Consider the following 14,783-nt stretch of genomic DNA (forward strand, 5'->3'; position numbering starts at 1 on the left):
ATCCAAACTTATAAATACAACTACAGAAATCTGTAATTATTGATACATGTTCAATTACCCGAAAGTTCCTAAATGCAATATAACACATACCATACAGTTAAAAGGAAGTGACGCTTGATCAAGGTCCGCGTCACTTTCCATTTTTAACCAGACTTAACGTCTGAGAAAGTAAAGAAATAATAATAATAATACTGGCAGATATATACTCGTAGAAATTTATTTGTGTACAACCTGGATTTTTTTTTTTTTGTGCATCGAGTTCTGGGGAAGGAAAATTTAAGGGGACCGGACCAGTTAGGAACACTGAGAATCGAGGAAAATACGTTTCGTATGATGGTAGAATACTATCAAAGACTGGAATATCGAAGATATAACTAACACAGGCATCCACAACCAGTTAGAGGTGCCGTGAGCTTTCTTGAGGAAGTACTTGCCGGATAACATCACTATCAAAACTGGAGATTTGTGTATAACTTTCTTTTCCAGGTCGAGACAGCAGAGCTTTCTGTATTTTTGTAGGGCATAGAGAGACGCTGATGCCTTCTTGCACATTGCTGTTACATGGTCAGAGCAAGCTAGATTTTCATCTAGTTTTAATCCTAGACTCTTTGCTGAAGGAGATACGCTGATATTGGTCCTATTTGGCCTTAAAGGTGGTAGATATTTCCGATAATAAGCCTAGAATAACTAACCAGTAACGCTTGCGTTTCGGATGGATTGAGCTTTATCCCTACATTCTGCACCTATCAGATGGATATTGAGATTGTCGATAACTTTGTTCATGTTAATTGATTTCATACTTAGATACGTACAACTGGATGTCGTCAGTGTACATATGGTATTTGCAACAGCACAAAATTGATGAAATATGACTTTATGGTGCCTGACATGATGCATTGTTGGCGAGGCGTCAGATATGAGCGAAACCACTGCACTGAATTCGGCGAGGAATTTAGGCTGCTAAGTTTGTAAAGTAAAATGCCGAAGTCAATAGTGTGGAAAGCTTCGATGAAATCTAAGAAGCACGTGATTGTCGCTCTTGCGTATCCATTGCAAGGTTCAGGTCATCTGCTATCATTATTAAGGCATATGATGCGCTGCGATGTTCACGGAAACCTGATTGGTATTCCTGTAGTAAATTGTTTGTTATTAAGCAGTTTGGTAGCTCCTCGTGGACTACGAAGTCTAAGGCCCTCGACAGTACAGGAAATACGCAAATAGGTCGGTAATCAAAGGGCACTATAACAATGTCCTTCTTAGCTAGTGGATTAACTACTCACTGTTTCCAGGCCTCAGGAGTGGTTGAAGGTATCTGCTGTAGTGATCAGTAGTGAGTCAGTAATAAGCCTGTGACGCCATCGTCTCCAGCAGATGCTGATCTGGTACGCATGGATCTGGTACACATGAAGTCTTTTTCAGTATTTCAAGTAATATGCTTTAAATAGAATTTTTGGTGGTTACAGGTGTCTATCCCAATTAAGTAATCAAAGAGCCTCTGTTTCGTTTGCGCCTCAACAGTGGTTTCACAGTATAATACAAATGGAAAATGACCGGGAACAGTAACTACGGTAAAATACATACGACTAACCATACCAGAGTGTCCCAAAGTAGAATGACCGTGGAATAACCACACGAAATAAATAGAAGTAAAGCAGCTGTCAGGCTTATATTCATAAGAAGGACCTTAAGGAAACGTAATTTTTCCTTTAAAGAAGAGACCCACAGAACACGTTTTCAACCGATTCTGGAATGTTGCTCGTCAGTTTGAAATTCTTACCAGGTTGGATTAACAGAAGAGTGTAATGGTTCGCCAATGAGGATAGTTAGCACATTAACTTTACTTTTTGCATAAATAGTGAGGACAGCAGAATGCACAGAAAATCATTCCTGAGCAATCGGATGAAGCCACGAGCAGGGGTAAACGATGTCATAATATGTGTTCGGAGATTGTAGATAAGATTATTTATGCTGCTATGCTCTTCCGAAAGCACTACGGGAGAAGTAGTACCCGGCCAAGACAGCGTGTACGGCAACAGCAGGCCGACAATACTCCGGCCGGTATGGAGCGTCGAGACACGAGTGCTGCTTTTCATGACGTAAAATGAGACTCTGTACCGCCAGTCTTACCCTTGCATAACTGGACGACTGACACGGTACTTTTCTGTTGTGCCAGGCGAGACTTTTATTGCAACTAGTGTTTGAATTATGTGAAATACGTACGGGTAGACAAGGAATATAACGCGCAGTGCGTGTAACGTTCAGTTGCTAAATACACTACTGGTCATAAAAATTGCTGCACCACGAAGATGACGTGCTACAGACGCGAAATTTAACCGACAGGAAAATGATGCTGTGATATGCAAATGATTAGCTTTTCAGAGCATTCACACAAGGTTGGCGCCGGTGGCGACACCTACAACGTGCTGACATGAGGAAAGTTTCCAACCGATTTCTCATACACAAACAGCAGTTGACCGGCGTTGCCTGGTGAAACGTTGTTGTGATACCTCGCGTAAGGAGGAGAAATGCGTACCATCACGTTTCCGACTTTGATAAAGGTCGGATTGTAGCCTATCACGATTGCGGTTTATCGTATCGCGACATTGCTGCTCGCGTTGGTCGAGATCCAATGACTGTTAGCAGAATATGGAATCGGTGGGTTCAGGAGGCTAATACGGAACGCCGTGCTGGGTCCCAACGGCCTCGTATCACTAGCAGTCGAGATGACAGGCATCTTATCCGCATGGCTGTAACAAATCGTGCAGCCATGTCTCGATTCCTGAGTCAACACATGGGGACGTTTGCAAGACAACAAACATCTGCACGAACAGTTCGACGACGTTTGCAGCAGCATGGACTATCAGCCCGGAGACCATGACCCTTGACGCTGCATCACAGACAGGAGCGCCTGCGATGGTATACTCAACGACGAACCTGGGTGCTCGAATGGCAAAACGTCATTTTTTTGGATGAATATGGGTTCTGTTTACAGCATCATGATGGTCACATCCGTGTTTGGCGACATCGCAGTGAACGCACACTGGAAGCGTGTATTCGTTATCGCCATACTGGCATATCACCCGTCGTGATGGTATGGGGTGCCATTGGTTACACGTCTCGGTCACCTCTTGTTCGCATTGATGGCACTTTGAACAGTGGACGTTACATTTCAGATGTGTTACGACCCGTGGCTCTACACTTCATTCGATCCCTGCGAGACCCTACATTTCAGCAGGGTAATCCACGACCGCATATTGCATGTCGTGTGCGGGCCTTTCTGGAAACAGGAAATGTTCGACTGCTGCCCTGGCCAGCACATTCTCCAGATGTCTCATTAATTGAAAACGTCTGGTCAATGGTGGCCGAGAAATTGGCTCGTCACAATACGCCAGTCACTACTCTTGATGAACTGTAGTATCATGTTGAAGCTGCACACGGCATCCAAGCTCTGACTCAATGCCCAGGTGTAACAAGGCCGTTATTACGGCCAGAGTTGGTTGTTCTGGGTACTGATTTCTCAGGATCTATGCTCCCAAATTGCGTGAAAATGTAATCACATGTCAGTCCTAGTATAATATATTTGTCCAATGAATACCCGTTTATCATCTGCTTTGTAGCAATTTTAATGGCCAGTAGTGTATAACTGAAATGCATTACAGCAGTTGGTTGGTTGCAATTTGTAGGCTGGAGATTATTTGTGTGATGGTTAGGAACTGTGTAAACTGAATTGAGGGTTACTAATCCGTGAAGCATTTAAAATCATTTGACAATAATTGCGCGAAGAACGTTTATTCCTTGAAAACGCTAGAATCTATGAGAAAACTTTAGATTTCGTGTAGGCAAGATGATTTTAATGCGTCGTCTAACGGATATATAATGTCTTCAAATGCAGACAATTGTAAATAAATAACCGTTGCACTTATGAAGATTTAGTATTCGACGCCTATTGTGTTGGTCTCACCAGAGCTAAGAATTTTAATAACTGCAAAAGCGCTTAGGATCGGGAGTAAGTGAGTAGATGTACCGTTTGAAATACAGGGTATCTCAAAAGGTACGCTACGACTTCAATATGTTACAGCGCTCAGCCGCACGGAATGACCACGCGGTTTGTGGCGCCATGTTACAGATTACACGGCCCCTCCCGCCGGAGGTTCGAGTCCTTCCTCGGGCATGGGTGTATGTGTGATGTTCTTAGCATAAGTTAAATTTAAGTTAGTTTAAGTAGTGTGTAAGTCTAGGGACCGATGACTTCAGCAGTTTGGTCCCTTAGGAATTCACACACATTACATTATAGCGCTTAAATTAATTGAGATACGCTGATGGAAAGAAATTTCACTCCAAGGTGGAGTTGTGCGACATAACGTTGATAAGCGTGTTTCTACATCTCAAAGATAATGTTCATTCTCTTTTGGCGCCAGTCGCATAGGAATGGCGCCAGCAGCGCTCTTGTGAGGATACAAATCAGGTTTGCTTTAAATACGCGTTATAATGGTCATGAACATTAGTGACATTCGAGAATCGACGAGGTGAGCTAATGTTAATGAAGGATGCTTTCACGATAACAAAGACGCCATTACCAACACTTCACTGAATTTGAAAGAGGTCGTGCAACAGGCTACGAGAAGCTGGATGTTTCTTAAACGATACTGTGGAAAGACTTGCCAGGAATGTGGCCACTGTACGTGACTGCTGGCAGCGATGCTCACGAGAATGTACGGTAGCAAGAAGATTGGGCTCCGGACGTTCACCTGACACTACCGAGAAGGAAGACCATTGGTTTCGGCACATGGCTCTGGCGCAGCGTACTGCAAGTGCAGCAGCAATTTGAACAGTAGTTGGCACCACAGGGACACAACGAACTGCTACAAATCGAGGGAGACGCCATGTAGCAGTCATTCCGCTGATCCCAAACCACAGCCATTTTCGACTTCAGTGAGGTCAAACAAGAGCTCATTGGAGGGCGGGAGAGAGAGAGAGAGAAAGAGAGAGAGAGAGAGAGAGAGACCAGTTGAGGGCCTGCAACCAATCTGTCTGCGTGCTGGACACACTGGACCTACACCTGGAGTTACGGTCCTAAATACGTCTATCGCAATGGCAATAACGGTAAAATCCGTGAAATTAGGATTAAAATGGAGGTTTACTGACAATGATTGTTCCAAGCACCATTCTCGAATGCAACAAAGAAGGTTCAAATGGTTCAAATGGCTCTGAGCACTATGGGACTTAACATCTATGGTCATCAGTCCCCAAGAACTTAGAACTACTTAAACCTAACTAACCTAAGGACAGCACACAACACCCAGTCATCACGAGGCAGAGAAAAATAAAGAAGGAGGAGCGACGGTATGGTAATAATAACTGTTGTGTGGCCGCTGGCTGAAATCCTAGTCTCGTGTCTGCATCGTAGGGTTTGTGACCGGGCCGGTCAGTTTACGAATAAAAATTTTAGTTAATTGTCCTTGGTACATAAAATCATAACGAATACTCTGTTAGGCTGGATAACAGGTGAGACACGTAAATAATGTTTCCTAACAATGTTTTTAACGTTCACATTATTCTCTGCTTATGCAAAGCCCGCACAAAATAAGTAGCAAAATGGTGAAAACCAAGCTGCCGTAACTTATTAAATTTATAAGTCACTCGAGCCCCAATATTGTGGTTATAAACGCGGTAAGTTTTAATTACTGGCAGCATTATAAAATTATTTCAAATGCTACTGTTCACAGCCATGTAGTGTTGTAACTCCAGATTAGCACTTTTCGTGAGAACGTAAGTCGAACCGATGCTCGACGAAATTATCCTGTCAACATACGTGAAATATTACAGAGTCCAACTCGCTGCGAAGTTATTGCAAGTCCAAAGTGTCTCTACTCATGTGACCAAATCCAGCGTACACTCGATGCAATTATTCCAGGTTCGCGTGGCTACGATGCGAAATGTAAGTACAACAAACTCGAACGGTTGAAACTAAGACATAGAGATGCGTAGATTCTGCCCCTTAGGTCCGACTCACCAAAAGTAAAGATGGTAGCTTCCCTTTACAAGTACGGTACAGTCAATCGAACTTTTGAAATCTGCGAATTTACGCCGTTCAGCTAGCCGGAGATTTTACTTTTGATTCAGACGTTGAAGTGGAAGTATGAGAAGGTGCGCGCTGCAACGAAGATGAAAATTAATCCTTACATATTATAAAATACCCCTAAGGGTATATGGGGTATTTGGAAGCCTGGTTATCATTTACCTTTAGGTAAACAGATTCCGTCTCATCCATTAGCCAAAATACTAATTACGGACCTCTGACACAGCCCAGCTAAATGATTTTCGTTATTGCTATTTCGCTTAAATGCCCCTATTTACAGCCAGCCGTGGTGGCTGAGCGGTTCTAGGCGCTACATGTCTGGAACCGCGCGACCGCTGCGGTCGCAGTTTCGAATCAAAAAAATGGTTCAAATGGCTCTGAGCACTATGGGACTCAACTGTGGAGGTCATTAGTCCCCTAGAACTTAGAACTAGTTAAACCTAACTAACCTAAGGACATCACAAACATCCATGCCCGAGGCAGGATTCGAACCTGCGACCGTAGCGACCTTGCGGTTCCAGACTGCAGCGCGTTTAACCGCACGGCCACTTCGGCCGGCTATTTCGAATCCTGCCTCGGGCATGGGTGTGTGTGATGTCCTTAGGTGAGTTAGGTTTAAGTAGTTCTAAGTTCTAGGGGACTGATGACCTCAGAAGTTAAGTCCCACAGAGCTCGGAGCCGTTTGAATCCCCACATTTACTACAGTATTTCTTGACACACTGTATCAATTGCAGACATGCTCTACGCACTCTATGATTTATTCACATATGCACTATTATAAGCCAGTCAAGCCTTTAATTTTACCGTAGTCGTTTACATTAGTTTTAGGGTATAATATCACTTCTGACTCTGTGGTACACACCTCGCACCCAATAAGGCTTGCATCTGCAACTGGATTAGATGACTTTTGAAGTAAGCTCACCGCCGCATGTTTTTCGCGTCCGTCCCCTCTTCCCCCCCCCCTCCCCCCTTCCACGGCCAGCCCCCGTTTTTTCCTCCACTGAGATACTTCGCGCGATCCATCCAGCTCTGGGCGGTTTAGCATTCGCACTCGCACCAACGCGCATTCCTTTTTACGTCATATTCCTTTGTAAATTAAAGATATTCGTTTTTAATTTTTTGATTATTACTGTTGTTTTCCTTATGGTATTGTCATACTTTTTTTAGTGAGAGTGTTGCAGGGTTGTTAGATTCCTGGCATTATTTAACGAGTAACTACACCATTTTAAGGCGCAATGCGTCGTATGGTATGCTCTTTGCGAATTACTTGTGGTCGTTATTTACGCGCCCTCCAGACCATTGGGGTGTACCAGGTGTGAGAAGAGATAGAGATTGATGGACTGACGAGAGACATCAACGGTAATTATAGGGTGTTTCACCCTCGCTGAACGAGAAGACGACCAGGACATCCCGCCGTCTGGCTACTGTGGATACCTCCCCCCCCCCCCCACCCGACCCCCTAGAAAGAAATAAAAAAAAAGGAAAAAGTAGAACAAAAAATAATTACAAATAAATACCTAAGAACAAAATGAATAACAAATAAAATGTAACACCCCACCCATCACCTATCTGGTTTTGGTGTGTGTTCACCCCAGGTAATTGACTAACAGATCAACAGAAAGTGCATAACTGCGGCAATGTCGGATAACGCAAAGAAAGTAATTAAAAAGGGGTGCACATTGATGTTATATTCAGCTATTGAACACAGATGCAAATGTTGGACATAAAATTAATTAAGAAAGTGACTTGGGATTTCAACTACTTGATTGAAAACAGAGGCAGTCCATTAGCACAGATTTATTTTAACTCACGACCTTCAATCATCACATTACATGACTCTCCCAACAGGCAGTGGTAATAAATTGCGTTTGCGTGCAGTAAAGCGCGATAAATCAAAAGTAATTCCTACCAACTGACCCAGGCGTAATGCGAAGTGCGAGAAGAATTCTACAATAGACCCTCGTGGAAACTTTGCCAACGTGATTCAGCAAATTAATCAATGGCCGGAGCGGGCGCAATATCAAGGAATACAGTGTGGTGGAGCGGTTTTGTTGTGTGGACATTGGCCGACCTCGTGATGCTGCAAGGCTGCGCTCGTCTTCTCACTCCTAGCTATTTTGCTCAGTACATAGCTGAACCAAAACTGCCTATCTCCCAGCTCAATCGTTCCGTTTGCTAAGTCCTAAACTGCAGAGATGCTCACTCTTTCTCAGGCAAGCTGAGTAAAGAACGCCATGTCCGCACTCTAGGCAAGCTGGGAATGGAAGACCTCTACAGAGACTTGACTCCAATTGCAGTGCAAGTCGCATTAATTATGCGTCGCTTCCCAGCGCCGACCAATGCCTGCTCTGGGAAGTGAACAAATTCCCACAAAATTTCCCTTCCTCTCAACTTCTGTTATTTAGCTCCCCCCAGGCCACCGATCAAGGTTAGCATCTGCACAACACCAAGTTTTCTGGAATCCTGACTCCCAGGAGAGTACTTCAAATTCCTTGGTCCTACGTTCCCATTGGAGGGCGGCATATTTCATTCTGTCGCTCTTCACCTCATTTGCTTCAGACTCTGTGGACCGTGAATTCAGCGTGAAGTTGCTATAGTCACGAACATGCATATTTTGACCTCTGTTGACTGCTCCACTGTAGCTTTGAGTGACTTTCTCGCATGTTTCACAGAAAACAGGACAACTGACATTTATCAACAGGTGTACAAGTTCTCCGTCTGTTTCCCAGTACACCAGCATGGGGTCAGGGTCAACCACCCATGCTGTCACTCATCTTTTTTTAAAAAAATAATGTTAGCTACTCTAAAAAAAGCGGTTAAAAAAACGTTACACGCAGCTCAATGTGGCATCTCGCATGTTGCACTGCCAGTGGGTGGCCAACTGACAATGCGGTTCCAGCTGTGGAGATATTTTACATTTTATTATTTGTGCTGCTGTGTGTCTGCAAAAGGATCTGTTTGTCATCATGGGCTTTGATACCGAGAAATTTATTATAAACATAAGGGAGAGGCCTGCTTTGTGGGACTTGTCATCTGAAGAATATGCTGCCAAAAATGTGAAGAAGAGAGTTTGGGAGGAAGTGACTATGATGTTCGGGGGCAAAAAAAGTACAACACCACAGGAACAAATCACTCTGTGCCAGTTCTATTACTTTTATTAATCTTTAGTAACACAACATGTACATATAATTCAGACTTCACTGAATAATCCAACAGCCATGGCAGAGCGCCTTCTATACAAAGTAATCGGCAAAACGGTTTCTGTAGTATGAATTGGATGCACGCCTACGTATTCGTTGTGGAACATCCTCTTCAACTGACGGACAGCCATACAATGTATCTAAATACTGGACACCATCACTCTTTCGTACATAGTTGTGTAGAACACAACATGCCTTAACAACATACAGGGTGAGTCACTAACTACTGACACCTAGAATAACTCCGAAGTATGACAGTAGCTGAAAAGTTTGTGGGACAAATGTTGCATCGGACAATGGGGACTACGATATGACGTTGGTTTTTTGTTGCTAGGTGGGGTCGCGTCAGAGATATGAAGGTCAAATTTGTTTTTTTAAATGGGTTGCTATAGTTTGGTACTTATTTTCTGATAGCGGCTAACGGGACGAATCCAGTGATGTGTAACGATAACGTCTTTGTAGGTCAACGAAGGTCGAAAAGGTGGCATGAACGTCCATTTACAGAAGGTGTTCGAAGTGATGACCATAGGTATCAATGCAATGCTGCAATCTTCTTCTCATGGATTGAAGGGTATTCCTTATCACTTCGGCACTTATCGAAGCACATGCACTGACAATTCTCTCTCGTATATCGTGCAAATAGTAAATATTCGCCGAATACGTCGTATCCAGCTAACGTGCCGTTGACATGTAAACACCATTCGACGGTTTCGCAATCCAACACTAATAGGGACGGTAAGACTAGTATCGTCATTTACGGAGAATGTCAACGAAATTCAATGAAAGCTAGAGACTTATACGCCTAAAGATATCCACAACGTACTCACCCTACACATCGTACATTTAAATATGTATATGATAGACTTAGAACAATTGGTTCTTTAGCGGATCGGAAACATATTCGGCGAAGGAAAATTACTAAAGGGAAAACGAAAATTGGTACTCTTGCCACTGTGGTTCGAGATCCTTGTGTTGGTTCGCGTTAAACCGCAAGGGAATCTGGCATGAGCCAGAGTAGTGTTGTTCGTGTTCTGCATCGCCATAAATATCGTCCTTACCATATCAGTCTCCACCGAGAATTAACTGGTACAGATTGTATGGTCGTATTGTATTTTGCCGATGGGCTCAACTTCAGCTTCAGAGAAATGACACATTTATTAATTTGATTTGATTTACTGACGATGCTACTTTCACGAACCATGGAAATGTTAATTTGAATAACATGCATTATGGGGCAACTGAAAATCCATATCGGCTGCGGAAAGTTGCACACAAAAAATCGTGGTCGGTGAATGTATGGTGTAGGATTCTGAAGGACAGAATTGTAGGTCCCTATTTAATCGAAGGAAATCTTAACGGTAGGAAGTACACCACATTCCTGCAAGAAACATTAGGTCTGTTATTGGAAGAAATATCTTTAGGAACAAGGAACAGAATGTGCTATCTACACGATGGATGTCCGGCACATTTTTCGCTGATACTAGAAATGAGTTGTAGAGACAATTCCCAAATCGTTGAATTGGACGCGGAGGAGATGTGTCATGGCCGCCTCATTCACCAGACCCGACGCCTCTGGATTTTTTCTTGTGGGGATCCGTGAAACCACATAGTTTATGAAGACATTCCAACTACACCTGAAGATATGGGAGAGTGAATTGTCAGAGCATCTGCTTCGGTAAGTGCCGATGTGGTAAGGAATACCACTCAATCCATGATAAGAAGGTTGCAGCACTGCATTTGTACCAATAATCATCATTTCGAACACCTCCTGTAAATCGACTTTCATGCCACCTTTTTGACCTTGAAAGACCTTATTGTTACACATCATTGGCTTCGTCTCGATAGCTGCTATCAGTAAAGAAGTACCAAACTATAACATCCCATAAAAAAGGTGACCTTCACATCTGTGAAGCGACCCCCACCTAGCAACAAAAAACCAACGTCATATTAAGGCCCCCGTTGTCCCATGCAACTTTTGTGCCACAAAGGTTTCATCTGCTATCATACTTCGGAGTTATTCTTGGTGGAAATAGTTAGTGACTCACCCTGTATAATTCTGTGTGACTGTGAAAGCCCGTCGTCAGGAACAAATACATAAGGCACTGGCTGCAGAGTGAAAATCTCATTCTGGAAACATCCCCCAGGCTGTGGCTAAGCCATGTCTCCGCAATATCCTTTCTTTCAGGAGTGCTAGTTCTGCAAGGTTCGCAGGAGAGCTTCTGTAAAGTTTGGAAGATAGGAGACGAGGTACTGGCAGAAGTAAAGCTGTGAGTACCGGGCGTGAGTCGTGCTTCGGCAGCTCAGTTGGTAGAGCACTTGCCCGCGAAAGGCAAAGGTTCCGAGTTCGAGTTTAGAAAATTGTAGCGAAATACAGGAAGATCTGCAGCGGATAGGCACTTGGTGCAGGGAGTGGCAACTGACCCTTAACATAGACAAATGTAATGTATTGCGAATACATAGAAAGAAGGATCCTTTATTGTATGATTATATGATAGCGGGACAAACACTGGTAGCAGTTACTTCTGTAAAATATCTGGGAGTGTGCGTACGGAACGATTCGAAGTGGAATGATCATATAAAATTAATTGTTGGTAAGGCGGGTACCAGGTTGAGATTCATTGGGAGAGTGCTTAGAAAATGTAGTCCATCAACAAAGGAGGTGGCTTACAAAACACTCGTTCGACCTATACTTGAGTATTGCTCATCAGTGTGGGATCCGTACCAGGTCGGGTTGACGGAGGAGATAGAGAAGATCCAAAGAAGAGCGGCGCGTTTTGTCACCGGGTTATTTGGTAACCGTGATAGCGTTACGGAGATGTTTAATAAACTCAAGTGGCAGACTCTGCAAGAGAGGCGCTCTGCATCGCGGTGTAGCTTGCTCGCCAGGTTTCGAGAGGGTGCGTTTCTGGATGAGGTATCGAATATATTGCTTCCCCCTACTTATACCTCCCGAGGAGATCACGAATGTAAAATTAGAGAGATTAGAGCGCGCACGGAGGCTTTCAGACAGTCGTTCTTCCCGCGAACCATACGCGACTGGAACAGGAAAGGGAGGTAATGACAGTGGCACGTAAAGTGCCCTCCGCCACACACCGTTGGGTGGCTTGCGGAGTATCAATGTAGATGTGGATGTAGATGTAGAGTCGGTCGGGCACACAGTTTTAATCTGCCAGGAAGTTTCAAGTTTCACTGGCGTTTTGTTTGTGTTTGAAATGTTTTGTCTTCTGGAATGTCCAAGTTATTACGCAGTATTCGCTTATATAACACTGATTGTTGAAATATCGTTGAGGCAGCACATTTTCCATACGATCCCACGTCTACAGCTACAAATTTATAGTTTGCATCACAAACAGCCATTAATACAATAGAGAAATATTTCTTGTAGTTGAACACTGATGCACTGTTTGCTGGTTCCATCAGTCGTACATTCTTTCCATCAACAGAGTAGAAACAGTTTGGGAAATTTGTTTTAGTCTCAAAATCTTTCGCTATTTTCAGCCAGTCGTTTTTGGTGGGTTGTGATAAACATTCATTTTTTGAGATAATCCAGATTGATGAAAATACTCTTCTTAAACTTCTGTAACTGTTGTTACTCCAAGTCGGAAAGCTTGATGCAAATCAACGAACAAATTCTCAGCTGTCAGATATCTGAAAGGAAGAAATTACTAAATTATTTCACATTTTCTCGAGTTAGGTTACTTTTAAGGCAACATTTTTCGGAACAAAATGTTTTGAAATATTCTTTAAGATAATCTAATAAACAGAGTTTTTGTAATCATGGCCGAGCTGTTCTAGGGGCTTCAGTCCAGAACCGCGGTGCTCCTACGGTCGCAGGTTCGAATCCTGCCTCGTTCATGGGTGTGTGTGATGTCCTTAGGACAGTTACGTTTAAGTAGTTCCAAGTCCTAGGGGACTGATGACCTCATACGTTAAGTCCCATAGTGCTTAGAGCCATTTCAATCATTTCTTTGTAATCATTTTCTTTAAATTAACGTATGTTCCATCAGTTCCTACCACACTTGGTGTGGAGAAACTCATCTAACATATCAATACTTCTAGCTTCCGTTTACAAAGTATAGACATTATTGGTAGCTAAGATAATATTTCATTTTTACAGGTCTATACAGTCGAGAAAAACGGAGATTAACTGGCAAAAGTGGTTCTTCAGCTGCTAGAAAGACACCTTATCTTGTATTTTAATCTCCTATGATCTCTAAATATTACCACTCCACCGTCGCACACACATAGCAGCGTGTCACCTGAGAAAGCTGAGAATCAGGCCACAGCAGAAAGTGAAGTTCCAAGTGAATCATACCAGGCTAAGGTGCTGGGTAAGAAAAGGAGAGCAGAAGACGAAATTGGAAGACAAGTAAACGATATTCTGAAAAAATCTGCAGAAGTCAGGCAGCAACTGGGCACACAAATGATGAGAGATGAGGACAGGCTTTCTTTTTTGTCTTTGGTCAGTGACTTAAGAAAATTAAAAAAAAAAACCTCAGCACCTGAAGTTGTTTGTAAAACAGACGCATCCTAACTGTCCAAACACAATTTCCTACGAGCATTACGCAGCGTACATTTTTCACCGTCCAAAATCATCAGCCGGATGTTCCTAACAACACGAAACTCTATCTACGTCGTTATCTAGTGATGGAACAGGATATTATCAGGAAATCTAACTTATTCTTCTTCTCCCTCTTCTTCTTACTGTTCTTCTTCTCCACAAAATAATAATTCAGCACAGTCTCCACCAGAAACCAGCGATGACGGCAGTATTGATAATCGTATTATATTACCACAACTTACATGTTTCGGTGAATCATCAACTTAATTTTACTTACTACATACTGTAACAATAACATTTTCGTTATTAGTAAAAATTTTCTTTGGTATAACTTACATTAATGTGATTAGTAGTTTCTATTCATTTCCTATGCATTGTCGCATTGCTATGTAAGTACCTCTTATGCTGTCTTCAATTTTCTTTAATATTTCATCAAAATTTTTGAAGACATTGTAGTGAAATTGAAGAATTTATCTCCCTGTTCACGAAGTTCACAAAAATAGTAACAAGCATTCCGTTTGTGGAGCGGGATTGCAGCACGGGATGTATCCAGTACCTTTCCTTCTATTGTGTCGCCTGACGACACCAGAGCTACACAGCCGATGCTATCTCCGTTATCTCCGTCTTACGACTGAGCTGCGGCCAACCAAATGCCAGCCGTGCTGGCCTGCCGCAGTCCTGGTCTCAGTAGCTGCGGCCACGGCCAGCGGTTGGTTGCCCTAATACCCAGCCGTCTGTCAAACGTCGGAGCCGAGCTCTGCAGCCCGCAGAGTAGCTGCCGCGCTCAACACCTCTACTCTCTGCAGTGTCTCTCACGGCCCAGGGAGATGAGATAGAGGTATCACAAGTCGCTCTTCCGCCAACGTAAGGTGGCTTGAGAAGTAAAGACGTGGATTTATAATATACTAACTCAATGTCAAAACCTCTGTACAGCTGTATTCAC

Source organism: Schistocerca serialis, chromosome 1, assembly GCF_023864345.2.
Source record: "Schistocerca serialis cubense isolate TAMUIC-IGC-003099 chromosome 1, iqSchSeri2.2, whole genome shotgun sequence".
NCBI lineage: Eukaryota > Metazoa > Arthropoda > Insecta > Orthoptera > Acrididae > Schistocerca > Schistocerca serialis.